General features: G+C 42.6%; 1 protein-coding gene across 9 annotated transcripts in view; it reads right to left on the reverse strand.

The window, feature by feature from the left end:
• The window catches only part of SIPA1L2 (signal induced proliferation associated 1 like 2), a 251,297-nt gene that overhangs the window by 179,354 nt on the left and 56,050 nt on the right, over window positions 1-15,893 (reverse strand). For 8 of the 9 annotated variants that reach the window (XM_075924753.1, XM_075924746.1, XM_075924745.1 and 5 more), the window contains exon 2: window positions 1,101-1,174. The exons of the other annotated variant lie outside the window; for it this stretch is intronic. The gene's annotated coding sequence lies outside the window, so the exon portion shown is untranslated. The remainder of the gene's footprint in view (window positions 1-1,100; window positions 1,175-15,893) is intronic. 9 annotated transcript variants of the gene reach the window in all.

The raw sequence follows: 15,893 nt of genomic DNA on the forward strand, positions 1-15,893 counted from the left end.
GGTATTTTCTAAATAAGATGTAATGTAGATTGTGATGTAACGTCAAGTGTGTCCGGTATTTTTGTTGAAACTATCTGGCAACCCTAGCTACATCACACATCATTTCATCTCCATTTGTAATATCTTTGTATTTGTAATACCCTCTTTGAAGCTTGAAAATGAAGCATCTTCCACTTTTTTCCTTTACACTTAGCAAAGTAGTATTTTCTTGTTTGTGCTCTATCATCAGCATCAGCACAAATTCAACAGTTAGCTTCCAACAAAGGAAGCACTGGGCCATACAAGATTGTTTTGGCAGGCAAATGAAAATAGTGGCTCTCCAATTTGTTAGCTGGAAATTAACTGCCATTGGCATGAACCTTTCAGGATCTGGCCTTGTGGAATGAATTCTGAAGAGCAGAGTTTTTGATTCTTTAAAATATGGTTCTACCCTTAAAGGTTACCATCAGTGACACACTGACCGAGTAGGGAGCGGGGGGCTCTCTCTCAAATCTCTTCCACCAACTAGAATGGAAAGTTGAGATGATTCCCTTGTGTCCTTTGGAGTTCACACCTTCCCTGCTTACCATTAAGTTATCTTCAGTTGTGAGGATTTATCCCTGTGGCTCAAGAATAATTCTAGTTTTCTTTGCTTTTGGAGTTGACCAGATTTTGGAACAAAGCAACAAAATCCCTGCAGAATATATCAGCAATCCTCCAAGTGAACTCTATTATATAGTGAGTTCTATATTATATTAAGGTAGGTGTTTTGGGATACCTCCCGAAATAGCCGTGCTGTGTAGACATACCCTTACTGAACAGGGAAGAGAATTATAGAATTTATCACCCGAAACACATTTCTGTTCATAGCATAGTCATTAGACCAAAGACAAAACTTTCAAAAACTACAGCTACTAGGTTCCAACTGTAAAAAAAAATCTATTTACACATTCAAGTTGGCAACTTCATGCACAAACGTGTGCATGCACTTCTTTTGTGGAAACATTTAAAAAAGTAACTAAGGGTTTTCTAAAACTATTTGAAAATTAGATTGGCGCATGCAACATTAGCTAGCCTGGCAGTGAAATCGCTACTCACAACAGACTAACAAGCATGCTCACCTTTGGTTATAATGGTTCCAAAAGTATGCCTTCTCATCTCCGTTTATTGATACAGGGGAAAAAGGAGGAGGAGCCTGGAAGTCAAATAAGAAATCCTTATTTTTAATTTGAAGATACTAATATAAATGTTAGTGTAATAGGTATAAATCAAATTAGTATTCTGTATCAAACTATGTAACAGAACAAAACTCTACACACACAAATATGGAAATACAGAATTGAATGGTGAGAAATCAGCACAACTGCTTCAAATCCTGTATGATTTATAAGCTACGCCCTCTTGGGTGTAATTAATATACTAAAACATGAGGCAATTATTCCTGCCTACAAAATGTCAAGCAATGTAATGTTGATTACTGGAGATTAAAAAAAAAATCAATTTGTTGAGATATTAATAAAGAAAATCCACATGCTGTACATTCTACACAGTGCCAAATTTCAAAATAGCACACTATTTCAAGTCATCCCTTAACCCTCATGTAACAAGGTTTACCGGAATGATGAAATAGTGCGCCCATTATTTCGAAAAATATTTCAATATAGCAAGCAGTTTGTGTAGACTTCTGGTATCCCAAAATAGCCATGAAGTGTAGATGTACCCAGTGATGGGTTAAAAGAAACACCCCAAGTATTTTATATAGTGAACATAATTAAAATTTCCTATTTACCAAAAAAAAATCCTAGCAGGCTACATAAAGCCTTCTAGTTATAAATCTACAGATACTCTAGACAGCAATTATACGTATGTACAAGGGAAAACAAAATATAATCCGAGTGCCAGTGGCAGTATCCAGTTTTCTTCTCACTACACTTAAAAGTTTTGCTGGAATATTAGCAAAACCCTCCAATCGGGAGGCAAAATCCCATTTCATTGGTTAACATGGTTACACTTTATATTTAACTAGTTAACCAAATAAAGGCTGAGCAGGTGGGTGGGTGGAAATGTTGAAGCCTGGCTGGGCTGGAGCAGCCCCATCCACCCACCACAGCCAAGCTGGAGGGAACCAAACGGAGCAGCTCGACTGCAACATGAGTACCTAGGACCACCGTGGAAAGGGGCTGACCTGCCCATGATTATGGCAGGCAGTGTGGGGCTGGAGTAGCCCTCTGCTTGAGGTGGACGGGGAGCTACTCCAACTCCCACTGGAACCAGTAAGCCTCACCCATTAAGGCTGAATCTTACTAGTTAAGCTTTCACATCTCCACCCGCCAACCCTTCTCGTGCAGGCATAATTTTATGCCAGAAAAAAAAAAAAAAAAAAAAAAAAAGAGTGTTTGGCTTTATAGCTTATACCACTTTAGCCAACAAAATCAAGTACACTTGAGAAAGCACTTTTTGACAGCTTAACTGTATCTACACTGGGGCTTTCACTGTAAAAGGAATACAGTAAGTCAGACCCCTGACATTAAAAAAAAAAAAAAAAAAAAAAAAAAAAGCAGCACACCCCTTGATGGCCAATGTTTTACTGTAGACCTAGGCCACAGGGAAGTTTCAGGATCAAAGGCAGGTAGTTTTCTACTTGTTAGTTTTTTTAAATCTCTGATCAATCCTAAAATAGTCTGTGCCTGCGTGGTATAGTGCTCTTTCCTCTTCTAGCAGTGTCTATACTATCTATATATGCTTGGTTAACAGCCATGTGGATTTTGGCTGATTCAGTAGAGACTCACAACACTAAATTTAAGAGGTCACAGGTTTGATATCACTTGCCAATGACTGGGGTCTATGTTGGCATTGTATCGAAGAAAGACCATCAAAAGCGCATTAAAAAGAATAACTTAATCCAGAAAATGTGTCTAGAGTAAAAGTACGAGAAAAATAGATGTTGGCAAATCTTAAGCAACACTATATATAGCAGAGATGCCCAAACTGCAACTTGTGAACTGCATGCTGCTCTTTTACAGTTATGATGTGGCTCTCCGAAACCTCCAGACCTCCCATTATCTGCCTACCAGACTGTTTGCGGATGCTCGCTATTTATGCCCTGCAGTGGGGTGGTGGGGCTTCTGCCCAACAGGGAGGGGAGTGTCAGGGCTCCAGTGGGAGCAAGGCAGAAGCCTTGAGACTAGTAGGTGCAACCCACAGATCTGAAGCCCGGAGACCCCGAACCCTACATGGCTGAAGCCCCAAGTTCCAGAAGGCATGTTCTAGGTCTCAAACTTCTGAATATTGTACAGATTGAACCTCTAAAATCCAGGACTCTCTGGTCTGGCAACATCCGTGATCCAGCAGGACCACAGATATTGCTGGATCAGAGAGCCCTAGATGGCTGGGTCTGAAGTGCATCCCCAGCCAGGGCCTGGTGGCAAGGAGTATAGCCCTGTCCAAGGCTGGAGTCAACAGGGCCAGCAGCTGGGCACGTAGCCTCGGCTGGCTCCATGAGGATGCAGCCCCAGCTAGGGCTGGAAGCAGTGAACGGTGGGGGACACATCTCTGGCCAGGGCTGGCATGGTAGGGAGCTGGAGGAAGCAGCAGGGAGCAGAGCCTACAGTCTGGTAAGGAGCCTTGACCTCCCCAGTCTAGAAAAATCTATGGTTCGGGACTACTCAGGTCCTGAGGGTGCCAGACCAGGGAGGTCTGACCTGTAGTATGAACTATGAAGCTCAAAGACCAGTTATATTGCAAAAGTTAGGTTGATGGACAAAATTAGTTCTCATCTGTAATTCTACTTCTAGAAGGGATCCACTGTCCACTTCTCCAGACAGAAGTCCAAACTCATGAGTATTTCTGTCCAGTCCAACAGACGAGGCAAGATTCCTCTGAAAGCTTCCTCTGCCACTCTATTTGCTACACCAATTACACACACCTCAATCAAATCCTGTTAAAAATGTTTACAGTGTAAATTGAACACACATACATATAAAAGCATAGTGTTAATATCAGTATAACTATGTAACTCTGTATCCCAGTTTAAATACAGACAAAAAGAGAATCATAGATTAAGCTAAATAAATCTTGATAACAATATGATAAGCTTAGGAAGAATCTATCCAAAGTGAGTATGAGATCAAAATCAGAGGATATATATTTTTTTCACTGCTCTTAGAAATCAAAATGTGTGGGAAGCAGCAAACAGTAACCACCACTCAACCACCACATAAGGAGAGTAACAAAAAGTGAACACCTGTGGAAACACAGTTATTACAAATAAAGAAAACAAAGTCAACATGAGTCAAACAAAAAATAAAGCCCACCAAGTAATCTTCACAGAATAGAATTAACTCTAAAAAGATGGTGTACATTCTGTTCAACTAGATTTGGATAACATAGATTATAATTTCAGAAAGGTAGACGAGTTAGTATGCAACAAGAAAAACTTAAAAAACAACAAATAGACTAGTAGCACCTTAAAGATTAACAAAACATGTAGATGATATCATGGGCTCTTGTGGCTGCAACCCACTTCTTCTGAAGCCTAGGTTGGCACCATGGGGACGCAGACATCTGAAGAAGTGGGTTGTGGCCACGAAAGCTCATGAAAACATATAGATCAGTGGTCCCCAACCTTTTTGTGTGGCAGGCACCACACTGGTGGGTGACATCATCCTGCTGCATCGCCCGGCCGGCCAGCCCTGTGCCAAGTGCGCCTGTGCCAGACCCCCCACTGTGGCCATTTCACTGCTCCGGACCAGCCGCCCTGCTCCCGCAGCTTCCCTGCCGTGCTCCCCAGCAGGTTCTCCCACCATAAGAAAAACTCCCGGCGCTTCCCCAAACCCAGTCACGGTGTGAGTTCAACCCCACAGTGCGTGCGGCTCAACCTCCCCTGGCCATCCCGCGCTGAGACCCCGACTAGGCGGGTACACATAAATGCCCTGGCGGGCACTATGGCGCCCATGGGCACTGCATTGGGGACCACTGATATAGATGGTATCATGAGCTTTTGTAGCCACGAAAGCTCATGATACCATCTACATGTTTTGTTAGTCTTTAAGGTGCTATCTGTCACTTTGTTGTTTTTTTCATGGTTTCTAATGATGAGATTTGAACAAAACAAACTACTTTATTTTCAGCCCTTAAAAATGCCTTTTTATTTAGAACTCTGGAATAACTATAATGGGGAATTAAGAGGTCCATTTTTCAGACATGTCTGGAGAGGGCACACTTTCAGTTCTAATTTCCAAAACTCAAAAACCAGTTTTGCCTGTTTTTACAAAAGTTAGATTTCTACCCAGAGCACTGTAATCATTGGGGGGGAGGGGGAAGATAAGAGAGGAAGGGAACCTCATTCTTACCATTATATGTTGCTTCTTAAAATATAGTCCAATTTATAACTTGATAGTCTTACGTGAGAATAGGGGTGGAGACTCTAAGGCCCTGGGGCCGGACTCAGCCCCTGGCTTGCTTGATCTGACCCCTGAAATTTAGAGCTCCCCACAGCATTGTGACTGATTTTTCTGTGGGTCAGTGTCCCTGACCCAAAAAAGGTTCCCCCCCACTCGCTAAAACTGAAAATATAGCCAAAAATGCTTAAGTAAACCAATCTTTAGCATCCTCTACAGTTCAAATTACATTTTTTGGTGTTTTTACTATGTACAACTATTAAATACTTGAAGACATGGAATAGAAAAATGAACATAAAGTAGAATTAATACCATAGCTTTCCACTTTAAAATATTGCAATAGAAAAATGCTTAACTAAAATATTGACTTGTCATGGACTATATCTACTCTATACATGACTGTGTAATATCTGCTTATTTTACTATCAGAACTTTTTATTTTTGTCTGCACTGCTAGTTAATATATCTTCCAGTCAGTCTGCTTATTTTGTACTACATATTGTTTCATCATTAAAATTCAAATCTATTTAATCCACAATCTTTGTGGGTGATAATGATGGTGGGTAATACAAAGGATACAAGCGACAGAACGAAAACTCAAGTTATTAATCAGTTTGAACTTACACTGTTGGCTGCTAGGAAAAATAAAAAATGATTTAACTTGTAAATTGAGTAATGACAAACTCACTGATGAAGAATTACTGCTAAGTATCCAAGCAGATCACATTTAATATATTTTATGAATCATGCCAAACCAAGGAAAGTATATTCCGTGTACTTTACTGCATTACTTGGGGAAAATTGGAGTGTGGGCTTTTCTGTGGTGAAGATTATATTTAAAAGGTTGTCAACTAGAAAGCAGGCTCTGCAAAGCAATATGAAGCAATACATTTTCAATATATTTCAAATGTGAAATTGCAGAACTATTAACTGTGATTTGTAACCTATCTTTAAATCAGCTTCTGTTCCTAATGACAGGAAGATAGCTAACGTGACATCAGTATTTAAAAAGGGCTCTAGAGGTGATCCTGGCAATTACAAACCAGCAAGTCTAACATCAGTACTGGGCAAATTACTTGAAACTGTAGTTAAGACTAGAATTGTCAGACACAAACAATTTGTCGAGGAAAGTCAACATGGATTCTGTAAAAGGAAATCATGTCTTACTAATCTACTAGGGTATGCTACACAGCACGGTTATTTCGGGATACTGGAAGTATCCCAAAATAGCTACCCTATGCCTACACAAGCCACCCATTATTTTAAAATACGTAGACACACCAAATTTCAAAATAAGCTATTTTGAAATCGTTTCAAAATAAGATATGCAAATCGTGTATCTTATTTCGATTTTAGGGTGCTGTGTAGATACATGCTAGATTTCTTTGAGGGGGATCAACAAGCATGGGGAGAAGGGGGATCCAGTGGATATAGTGAACTTAGATTCCCAGAAAGCCTTTCACAAGGTCCCTCACCAAAGGCTCTTAAAGTAAGTCATCATGGGGTAAGAGGAAAGGTTCTCTCATAGATTGGTAACTAGTTAAAGGGCAGGAAACAGAGGGTAGGAATAAATGGTCAGTTTTCAGAATGGAGAGAGATAACTAGTGGTGTCCCTCTGGGTCTGTCCTCGGAACAATCCTATTCAATTTATTTATAAATGTTCTAGAGCAGTGGTCTCCAACCTTTTTACACCCAAGATCACTTTTTAAGTCTCAGAATAGGCGAAGATCTACTGCCCCGCCCCTTCCTTGAAGCCCCACCTACATTACATGAGGAAATCTAATGTAAATGTACTGCGCAGGTGCGCAGTTCAGAGAGGGCTCAAGAGCTACTCTTAGAGCCCCTGAGATCTACTGGTAGATCGCGATCTACTGGTTGGTGACCACGGTTCTAGAGAAAGGGGTAAACAGTGAGTTGGCAAAATTTACAGATGATGCCAAACTGCTCAAGATAGTTAAGACCAAAGCAGACTGTGAAGAACTCCAGAAGGATCCCCACATAATTAGGTGATTGGGCAACAAAATGACAAATGAACTTTAATGTTGATAAATGCAAAGTAATGCACATTGGAAAAAATAATCCCAACTATACATTCAAAATGATGGGAACCAATTTAGCTAGAACCACTCAGAAGAGAGATTTTGGAGTCACTGTGGACAGTTATCTGAAAACATCCATGCAGTGGCAGTCAAAAAACAAAAACAGAACGTTAGGAATCATTTAACAAGGGTTAGAGAATAAGATATTCTTTGTGTTATTGCATCTATAGAAATCCATGGTATGCCCACATCTTGAATACTGAATACAGATGTGGTCACCACATCTCAAAAAGACATATTGGCATTGGGAAAGGTTCTGAAAAGGACAACAAAAACGATTAGTGGTTTGGAATGGGTGCCATATGAAGAGAGACTAAAGAGACTGGGATTTTTCAGTTTAGAAAAGAGGAGACTAAGGGGAGATGTGATAGAGGTTTATAAAATCACAACAGGTATGGAGAAAGTGAATAAGGAAAAGTTATTTACTTGTTCATGTAATATAAGAACTAGGGGTCACAAAGAGAAATTAATAGCAGGTTTAAAACAAAAAGAAGTTTTTCTTTATTCAGTGCACAGTCAACCTATGGAATTCCTTGCCAGAGGATGTTGTAAAGACCAGGACTTTAACAGAGTTCAAAAAAATAACTAGATACATTCATGGAGATTAGGTCCATCAATACTTATTAGCCAGGATAGGAAGGAATGGTGTCCCTAGCCTCTGTTTGACAGGGGCTGGAAATGGATGACAGGAGGGATCACGTGATGATTACCTGTTTCTGTTCATTCCTTTTGGGGCATCCAGCATTGGCCAATGTTGGAAGACAGGATACTGGGCTAGCTGGACTTTTGGTCTGCCCAGAATGGCCATGGTTATGTTCTCAAATAAATTTTCAAGTTTTTTTTTTAATGCACTGTCTCAAGCTAATGAAGTTCTTAAAACACAAATGTAGTGGTTGGGGACAGATTTTGACAGGGGCTGACTACCTAACATCTCCCCTTTGATTTCAACATTTAACATTAGTTTCTTAGTAACCTCTCAAAGTCAGGGCTGAAATGGGTACATGTGTTTTGCTGCTAACTTCCCTTCAGAAAGCTAAACTTAATATAACATGCAATATCCCCAACACAATGGGCTGATCTCTGTAAAATGCACTTTTCCTTCCTTTCATGCAGAAAACATCCTGTATACAATCCATTTCCACTTTTAACTTATTGCTTTTGTTTACTGGCAGGAAAGGCAATAGCAAACTCGGCATGTAGCAATGAGAGCTAGAAAGTTTTGTTTCCTTTCCTACTGTGCAGGTGTTTTATACAAGGCTTCTACTGTAATTCTTCAAGTTTAATTTCAGAGAGAAATGCTGCTTCTTTCCAAAGCACAGACCAAGAATAATAGAGCAAAAGAATTAAGAAAATAGCAGTATGTTTCAGCAAAAAGCAAAACACGAGTACAGTATCTAGCAACCACGCCATAGACAAGACCAGCTATGAAAAAAGTTTTCCTATTTTATTTGCCAACTGAGCTACAAAGATGGAGGGGAGAGACCAAAGAAAAATAATGCACAATCACGAGATAAGAGCAGAACCATCTGATCAGTCACTTATTGCATCTCATTCTCAAATGGAAGCCAATATTTGGATGTTCATTGACAATTTAGTTACCAATTCTGCAACTGCCTCCAGCAGGTAGACTCCTGTGCCAACGCAGAGCGAGTTTCAGGACTATGGCCTGGTCTACACTATACAGTTAAAGTTGATGTAAGGCAGCTTATGTCAACCTAATGATGTCAGTACACACACTGCAACCTTGTCCCATGGATGTAAATGCCCTACTGCGGCAAGGTAACTCCGCCTCCACGAGAAGCATAGCACTTATTCTGTTGTAGTTATTTACAAAAGCTATTGGCTGTCTTTCAAATCTGGCTGCCACCAGCTGCCCCCTGCCAGCCAGGCTGCTGCCCAGAGGCTCCCTGCTCATGAAAACAAGAAGCTTGGGTGGCTGCCCCTTCCTTCCATCCCCATGCTGGGTGAGAGGAGGTAAGAAGCGCGGGGGAGGAAGGGGAAGGAGGGAGAAACACTGCTCAACTGGGAGTAGGGAGCCAAGAGCAAGGAGGGAAGAAACAGGGCTCTGGATGGAGAGCTGCACAGAGCAGAATGTTCTGGCTCTCAACCTCCCCTTCCCCACTTCTGTTCAGTTGGTTGGAAGCACTCCTGGTGAAGCTGTGCACTGCTGACAGAAAGAGGATCTTCTGGCCATTACAGCCCCTCCCCCCCCCCCCCCCCCCCCCCCCGTAATTACTGTGGTGGCTGTAAGCTGACTTAATATCACTTCATTGAGGGTCATAGTATATACATGTCCTAAGGCAGTGGTTCTCAAAAAGGGGGTCTACTGATGTGAGGCACAAAAAAGTCTTTTTAATGTACTTCCATAATTAAATTCGGCACAATAAAACTATGCAACTTGGCAAAAAAGTGTCTACAATCATAATATGCTAAAACTATCCCGTGTATAGAGGCATCTTACGTTTGAGAGTGCACAAGCTCAATTACTGTATGGATAAAGGGAAACCATTTTATGGTTCTTTCGGTCTGCTCGGGGTTGTTTCGCAATGTATTGTGCACCACGTAGTATCAGTTTCACTATTTGCCAAGTATACTTCATTATCTAAATCCTAGAAAGGACCCAAAAACATTATCAGTAGCTCCATTCGAGAATATAGATAACCCAACTCAGCAACTAGATGGATGACAAAGGATCAATGGAATAAGATTTGGGTTTCCTTACCATCCACAATAGGCAGCTAACAAGAAACTGTGACCATAAATTTTAAGAAATTATCTTTCCTCTGGAATCCTCACCACTTACCTCTGTCACTATTTAACACACCACCACCTTCCTTATCATGGAAGTGCTTGCCATTCCCTTCTCTCTCAAATATGGATTATGTCCAGATCCTATCACTTCTTCCTCCTCCACAACACTTCTGGAAGCTGCTTAATTTTGTTTTGTTCACACAGCTCAAAATCTAAAGTAGTCAAGATGCAAGGTGAGGGTCTGAAACTACTTCTTTTCTAGCCTCTAACTCATGCCCTGATTGCAGCCTCTATAAATGCTACAGCTAACCAGTCTTTGTCAGAATAGGTCACCTTCTTTAAATCTCTGCACTGGTTCTCCTTCCTCCATCAAAAGTTGTTCAGGATTCTCACCTTTATGGTCAATGCCTGTACTTCAACTCTATTGCCAGGAAAGAAAGAATGCTCTTGTGGATAGATCACTGGTCAGGAACTAAGACAAAGGCTTATTTCCTAGATCAGCACAGATGCACCTTAGACGGGTCTATGCCTAAGTTTCTGATATGTAAAATGAATAGAATACCATGAAGATAAAAATACACTAATATTGCAAGGGGATATGATGATAAAAACCATAATCAAGACAGATGGAGAAGCACACGACATTTTTATTAAGATTACCTAAAAAATAACTCCACGTGTCCTCTTCCATGCAACATCTTGGGCACAGCAAGCCTCTTCTAAATTGGCCCATGAGGCCTTCTCATTAAAATCCCTTAAGAACCTTAGTCTGGCACATACGAGAACTCGTATTAAAAAACACCAAAAAAAGTAACTTTGTTCTCTCATTTTAGTAGGGTCAATCTTTTGGCTGATAATCCTCCTCTCATTCTAAACTGCTCCCTATTGGCTTGTTACATACACCCTTTATGCAAAATGCTAGTTTAAAGAACCTTGGGGCAGCATTTTACCTTTTTATTTGTGTTGCAAGACACTGACCACTCTCAGGAGTGCTGTAAACAATAATTAATGGAAGTATTATAAAGAGGGTCCTACCGAATTCATAGCCACGAAAAACTCATCATGGACTGAAAACGTGCATCGCCCAGTGAAATCTAGTATTGTGTGCGCTTTTACAAGTTTCATGGGGAAGGCCAGTGTTTCTCAAATTGAGGGTCCTGACCAAAAAGTAAGTTTCAAGAGGACACAAGATTATTTTAGGGGGAAGATTTTGCTTTTGCCATTGTTAGCTCTGCCTGAAGGCAGAACAGAAGTAAGAGCTGTGGCTGTTGGCCAAATGCGTAGGTCTGAAGGCAATGCCCTGCCAGCAGCAGCACCTAAGTAAGAGTGGCAATACCATTTCGTGCCATCCTTACATCCAAGTTGCTGCCGGTGGCAGCTCTGCTTTCAGAGCTGGGCTCCTGACCAGTAATCGCCATTCTGCAGCCTCCTGGGTTACAGTCTGAAACAATGAAATGTACGTTTAAAATCCTAGGACAGTGAAATTGACCAAAATGGACTGTGAATTTGGTAGGGTCCCAATTATAAATACTGTGTCTAAAGGTCTTAGTTGCTTTTACTATCTTAATGGTTTCTTCAATAAAAGTTTGCAGATGACACAAAGACTGGGGTAGTGGTAAATTACAATGAGGACAGGTCACTAACCAAGTGATCTAGATCACATTTGATAAGCTGGGTGTAAGAAAACCAACATGCATAAAATCTACCACATGCAGGTTGGTAGCCAGCCTTTAGAGCACAACCTGGTGCTCTCTGAAGTTGGGGGAGGGTGCTTGTTTGCAAAGGAACTGCCACCATTTTGTCTGAAGATGACAAAGACAACTGCACCCAGTGGGAGAGGTAGCTTCCCTCTTGCTGGTCTAGAAATGGGTCCTTGGGAATTGAGATCCTGCAGTGTTGCCCTCTTGTTGGATTGAGCACCATGCTTCGATTCTGGCTGTGCCAGAAGCAATTTGTCTGATGCAGCCTTGGAGTAATGGTGCAATTATGGGAATGGCATAATAGGCATACCACACAGATTCCAGTACTGCCAGTGGCTATTGCTTCTGCCACTTCTCCAGTCTCATGAGCTGGTGATTGAATTCTCCTCCCAACTGCAATTATTTAGCTTCCGGTGACCAGGGCAGAGCTGTAGATGCCTCAGTCTGCCGACTGACTCTGTGACCAGGAAGAAGAGGACAGGGATCAGTGCCTGCCCAAAGAGAGGAACCAGAGAGCCAAAGAATGATGCTACAGCCACAGAGGGGAAATTGATGCCTGGGAGACCACCTAGGTGATGGTGATCTATGCCATGGCGATCTCTGGAAGGAATTCCAATGATTGAATGGGTACAGGGATGAGTGTAGTGACTCAGCTGTCCCATGCCTCATCAAGGATGTGGGTCTTAACTGGGGACAAAGGCTGCAGTGCTGGGATCAATGCTCGCAGCCCACAGGCCAGGGATGTTGATCTGCTGCTTTAGAGAGCAGACCCATAACTGACTTGCCCTTAGATGCTGGGGCCTTAGCCAGGTCAGTCACTTGCTCTTTGGCCATTGGGCCTGCTTCAGGAATGAAGAGTCCTATGAGGGGCTCGGAAGCCCTGCTGCTTCCATGAGTCAGAGATGGAGCCTTGACCGGGCTGCAGGGTCAGATCAGAGCAGTACTCCAAGTTGCTCTGGGGCAGACAGATGGCCTAACACAGGTGCTTTGCTCAAAGCTCCCTTTTCCTGCAGTGCCAGTGGGCCCTTTGACTTCAGCTGCTTCTTAAGCACCAGCAAGCGGAGATGGTGCCAGCGATATACTATGCACCAATGTTGAGGTATTAGGCACGGAGACTGATCAAGAGGGCTCTGAGGCAGGACAAAGCACAGCTTGTAGGAACACCCTCAAATTGATAGCCCACTTTTGAGTTTGTGAAAACTTTTACAGATCTTAAATTTGTCCTTTCTGTGAGACTCCCCCAAACACTTCAAATAGTGATTGTGGGAGGTGGGGGGAGGGAAGGGTGTCACTAATAGACATCGGATGGCTGCACAGCAAACCTGGCTTAAAGCCCAAGAAATAGGGAATGACCTGCTCCAAAGCAATCCCAGTTAGGTCTCTAACACTGAACTTAATGGTTTAAGACAGACCTTATCAACTAAATACAAAGGAGACAGAACAATTGACAGCAAGAACTGCTAATGCTTTTGTGATGCAAGACAAGGTGCTCCAACCAACTGCCACAGGCAGTAAGAAGACACTGAGAAAGGACAGGGCCTGCAGTGCCTAATATACCAGTGCATAAGCATTGCACTCAAGGGGGCACCACAGGCAACCCTCTGGATATCACGAAGGCAAAAATCTCCAACAACCCTACACCGGAGCATGCACACCCCTAAAATGGAATCAAAATGAACAAAAACAAACAAAAAAAAATCTGAGAGCGCTCTTCAATTTAGCAGACAAAAGGTATATTAGCCACACAAAAAAATCCAACTGCCAGAAGTTGAAGTTACACAAATTCAGATGGGAAATAAGCCTTACATTTTTAACATGTGAGTGTACTTAACCATAGGACAAATTTGCCAAGGATTGCTGTGGATTCTCCACCACGGGCAATTTTTAAATTAAGCTTGAATGTTTCTTTCAAATACAGGCTCTAGTTCAGTGTTTCCCAATTGGTGCTCCCGGGAACCCTGGGGATCTGCAAAGTGAAAGCAAGGGTTTCGTGAAGAGCCCTCCCCCCTGTTAAAGAGACAGAGCCATGGCGAGGGGTGTTTTTTTTTTTTTTTTTTTTTTTTTTTTAAGGCAACCCTAGGGGTTCCATGGCCAAATAAACTTGGGAAACACTGCTCTAGTTCAAGCAAGAAGTCCTATGACTTCTGTTGTAGGAGGACCCATCAGGTCACAATGGTCCCTTCTTTAATCTATGAACAATATTTAGTCAATATTTGCATTTCTTTTGCATCTTCAAAGTAGTGTACAAGTTTTGGGTAATTATCCCTTAAAATCACCATGAAAAATAGATCATTTATTTTTGTGCAATGTGAAAGATTTAAAGGCTATACAGCTCGCCAGACTAGACCCATGCTGCAGTTATTTCTATCACAGTCCACTGCAAATGAAAGAATATGTTCACAAGCAGGCTTGTCAACGGGGAAGCAAAGGTGTCAAAAAGACAGTTTTTTACTCTCATGTTTTAAGTCTACCAGTAGTCCTGCAGCACCTTAGCGACTAACAAAAAGTGTATACAGGCAGTCCCCGGGTTACATGGATCCAACTTACATCAGATCCCTACTTACAAATGGGGTGAGGCAACCCAGCACTAGCTGCTTCCCCCAAGCAGACCAGGGAGATGCGAAGCAAGCGCCCACCCGAGCAGACCAGGGAGACGCGGAGTGGCTTCTCTCAGCAGACACCTCAGCTTGAGAATAAAGGACTGAGGGAAGTGAGGTGTGGGAGAATAAAACTGAGCTCTGGAGAAATGTTTGGCTAGAGTTTCCCCTACAATATGTACCAGTTCTGACTTACATACAAATCCAACTTAAGAACAAACCTACAGTCCCTATCTTGTACGTAACCCGGGGACTGCCTGTATATAGTATCATGAGCTTTTGTGGACAAAACCTATTTTTTCAGAGGAGATGTAGTGGGTTTTGCCCACAAAAGCTCATGATCCTAGATATATACACTTGTTGATAGTCTCTAAGGGTATGTCTACACTACAGCATTATTTTGAAATATCTTATTTTAAAATAGTTAATTCAAAATAAGTTATTTCGAAATAATGGGTCTAGACACAAAATGCATTTTGAAATAGTGTTTTGCTATTTCGAAATAGCGCATCCACAGTGAGTGGACGCCAAATCGCATTTAAGGCCGGCTAGAACCAAGTCCAGCAGGGCATCAGGTCAGGAGTTACTTTGTGTGGTTGCTGCCTGAGGCTGAGGCCTGTGCTTAAAGGGACCCCCCCCCCACTCCCGGACAGCCAATCTGCTTGCTTGCCTACCTCGATGAAGGACAGCAAAGCATTTTGTCTCTACATGCTCTGGTTGCCCTCACTTGGGACACCACAGCACTCTGCAATATGGAGCCAGAGCGCCCCTGGGCACTCTGGTGCTTCTCTTGAATGCATTGCTGTGAGCCTGGCTGTACTTTCTGCAGGCTGCCATCCGGGAGGTCCATCAGGTCCCTCTGGACCTGATCCATCCTGAATGAACGAATTTGCTGGATCAGGGCCGATCCCTGCCACCTGGCCTCCCAGGACAATGTCCCTCTCTCCAGCTGGCTGTAGTCCAGCTCTGCTGCTATAGGGTTTGGGCTTGGCTCCGTCCCGTTTTCGCCAGCTGGCTGGGGCTTTTCAGGGACAGAACTCTCCAGCCGCCATGACCCTGCTTCTGTTCCACCAGGCTGGGGCTTCCCAGGGATGGGGCTCCACTGCTGCCGCACTGGGTCAGGATAGGGATGTAACAGTATAGTCGATTAACGGATAAGCAAAAGCTTATAGGTTAACGTTATAGACTACATGCATTTCCCCTCCTTTCCCCCTCACCAGTATATTTTTTAGCAGGCTGGCCAGCAGCCCAGCTCAGTCCTGGCTTATGACAGGCCCAGAACTGACCCCTGCTGTGGGTCTGCATTTGAAGTGTATTAGGAGCCAGGCAGGCAGGCAACCAGGCAGCCCAGCTCAGTTCCAGCTTGCA

Source organism: Pelodiscus sinensis, chromosome 3 (assembly GCF_049634645.1).
Source record: "Pelodiscus sinensis isolate JC-2024 chromosome 3, ASM4963464v1, whole genome shotgun sequence".
NCBI lineage: Eukaryota > Metazoa > Chordata > Testudines > Trionychidae > Pelodiscus > Pelodiscus sinensis.